Here is a 3,661-nt window from a genome sequence, read left to right on the forward strand (position 1 = left end):
TTGGGTGGGAGCCAGGAGACCAGGAGGCAAAGGAGGAAATAACCAACCAGGAAATCCACCATTGCTATAAGAGGGCATTCTTCAAGTTTTGACTTCCGTCCCCAATCTGCCTGCTATTGTTCGTTTTTCAGAGTCTTAAAATAGTTCATGTTTTGTTTTACTTTGTTTTGTGTTTTGACCATGATTTTAGTTGCAGACAGTGAGAAAGAAAGACTGCCATAGGATTACTCCACATTACCAGCACCAGAAGTGAGAGTGGAATTTTGACTAATGACAAGTCATTTGTATTGGTGGAAGGAGAATACTGTATCAAAAAACCAGAAGGTAATAGTTTTGTGGTATATGCATATATCCTTCACTTATCAAATGCTACCTGCAGAACTCTTGTCCAATGCTGAGACTCACAATTTTGTTCTTCCTGTCTCCATGATGACAATTTCACATTCTCTTCACAAACCACCAATGATTTGATGTCTCTCTCTCTCTCTCTCTTACTCCTGGATGAAGATGGTACTTCCTAATTCTTTGGGAAAACAGAAATGATCCGAAGTTTCTACTCCTACTGACCTATTTGCACCTCTGCCTTAGGTCGTCTGTTTTCCAGTGGCTGTGGAGGAAGTGCTCCTAGCACAGCTGGCGTCTCCACTTAGGCTTCACACTTCCTCCTCTCCTGACTGCCCAAGGACAGCTCTCCTGCCTCTACCCTCTTCCTTTTCCCAGCACCATCAAAATTTCCCTCTCTATTGATTATTCCTGTAAGTGCACAGACATATTATCAACCTTCTCAAAAACAAAAACAAAAACCTCCCTTGGCCTTCTTTAGCTACTTAATTCTAAATTCCTTAGTACCTTCAGTCAATACTCAACTTAATACCTCACTTTTTTGCTTCACTATCAAATAAGCCATATACTTAAAAAGAGTTATTTATACTCATGTTTCATAGTTTCCTCACTTTCTTTCTTGAGTACAGTCCAACTAGGCCTTCATCCCCGCCATACCAAACTGCTCTTATTCAGGTCACCAATGGCCTATGTCAATAATCCATTCTCAGCCCTCACCTTATTCTGCCTACCAGCAATATCTGTTACCTTCAACACCTCTTCCTGGAGCATTTTTTTTTTTAGGCCTGGCTTCAGACATAACTAACTAACTCTCTCTCTCTCTCTCTCTCTCTCTCTCTTTTCAAATATTTTTATTAGTTGTTGAGGGAACTTTATTTTATTTACTTATTTATATCTGGGGCTGAGAATCAAACCCAGTGCCTCACACATGCTAGGCAAGTGCTCTACCACTGAGTCATAACCCCAGCCCCCATAACACTCTCTTAATTCTCTTAACCCATTAGTTGTTTCTTCTCAGTTTTCTTTGCTGATTTCTCTTAATTCCCAAGCTTTAAATGTTGGGGCATTCCCAGAGTTTAGTCCTTGGGCGTTTTCTCTACTATGCCTTAAGTGATCCCATCTATCTTCATAGGTTTAAATATAATTTTTATGGTGAACTCTAAAATTTAGTCCTCCTGCCTAGAACGTTTCCCTCAACTTCAGACTTGCATACCAACTGCCCATCCATCAGTGTTTTGCCTTGAACTTCTTTTTCTTTTTCTTTTTCTTTTTTGGTACTGGGAATGGAACCACAAGAGTACTCTACTATTGAACTATACCCCAATCCTTTTGTATATTTTATTTTGAGATAGGGTCTTTCTAAATTGTAGAGGCTAGCTTCCAACTTGTGATCCTCCTTTCTCAGCCTCCTATGTTGCTGGGATTACAGGGTGTGCCATTGCACCTGACTGCCTTGGATTTCTTTTTTCTTTCTTTTTTTTTAAGTATGTCTTTTTTTTTTAAAGAGAGAGAGAGAGAGAGAGAGAGAGAGAATTTTTTAATATTTATTTTTTAGTTTTCGGCGGACACAACATCTTTGTTTGTATGTGGTGCTGAGGATCGAACCCGGGCCGCACGCATGCCAGGCGAGCGGGCTACGGCTTGAGCCACATCCCCAGCCCATGCCTTGGATTTCTAATAAGTGTCAAACAAAATGTACAGAATGGATGGATTTCCTACCAAGATCTGCTTCTCCTATAGCTTTTCCATTTCAATAAATGGTAACCATTGCCTGCAGTTGCACAGACCAAAAATCTCTCATTCTTTTTTCAATGTACTTTATTGAAGCACAACACTGATACAGAAAAGTGCACAAATTATAAGGTACAACTCATGAACGTTCACAAAGTAAGTGCATTTATACAATCAGTAACCAGATCAAGAAATAGACATTACCCCAGAAATCCTGTGTACCCCCTTCTAGTCATTAGCTCCCCAAGGGAGGTTAGTTCTGTATATCAGAGGTTAGTTCTGTATATCCCTGAAATTTATATAAATGGAAGCTTACGCTTCTCTCTGATTTCTTTTGTTAAACAATATATTTGTTTATACTAAGTCACATAGTTTAAATCTTTCCATTCTTGTTGTATATTCCATTATGGATATAATATAATTTGTCTAATCATTCTGTTCTTAATGGGTGTTTGGGTACTTTCCAGTTCAGGGCTATTAGAGATAATCATTCTATGACTAATCTTATGTGTGTCTTTCAGTAAACATAAGTAGGCATTTCTGTTAGGTATAGTGTACTTAGGAGGCATATTTTTAACTATAGTAGATACTCCAAACAGTGATTTTGGTTGTCCCAACTTCTATTACCAACAGTGGTATAGGAATGTTCTAGTTATTCTATATTCTTGCCAATACATTCTTTTCCTTTTCCTTCTTTACGTGTTTGTTTCCCTCTCACTCCCCATCCTCAGTACTGGAGATTGAATCAGGGACTTTCTACACCATTGTTTTCCATCCCCAAATCTATTTATTTTTGTTTTGGAAGAGGGTGTCATTAAGTTACCAAGGTTGGCCTCAAACTTGTGATCTTCCTGCCTCAGGCTCCCAAGTTGCTAGGATTACAGGTGTGCACCACCATACCCAGCTCCCAACCTTTTAAATTTTGAGACATGATCTAAGTTGCCCAGGCTGGCTTCAAACTGATGATCCTCTTGCCTCAGTCTTCTGAGTCACTGGGATTGCAGCTGTGTGCCACCATGCCTGGCTTTTCTTTCTCTTTTTAAATATTCTGGTGGGCAAATAGTAGGATCATATTGTGGCTTTAGTTTGCATTTCTAAGAGTCATGTTTAATACATTTTTATTTGTTCTAACTAGTCATATATGACAGTAGAATGCATTTTGACACATCATACATAAATGGAATATAACTTCTCATTTGCTGGTTGTACATGATGTAGAGTTATACAGGTCGTGTAATCATATATGCACATAGGGTAATAAGGTCTGATTCATTCTACTATCATTTCTACCCCCATGCCTCCTCCCTTCCCTTCACTCCCCTCTTGTTTAGTCCAAAATAGACTAGAGTTCTGAGTTCTCTGTTCTCCCCACCCCTTACCATGAATTAGCATCCGCATATCAGAAAAAACATTCAGCCTTTGGTTCTTTGGGATTAGCTTTTTTTACTTAGCATAATATTCTCCAGTTCTGTCCATTTACTGGCAAATGCCATAATTTCATTCTTATTTAAGTCTGAGTAATATTCCACATATGTGTGTGTGTGTGTGTGTGTGTGTGTGTATATATATATATATATATATATATATA

This window comes from Marmota marmota, unplaced genomic scaffold (assembly GCF_001458135.2).
Source record: "Marmota marmota marmota unplaced genomic scaffold, marMar, whole genome shotgun sequence".
Taxonomy (NCBI): Eukaryota; Metazoa; Chordata; class Mammalia; order Rodentia; family Sciuridae; genus Marmota; species Marmota marmota.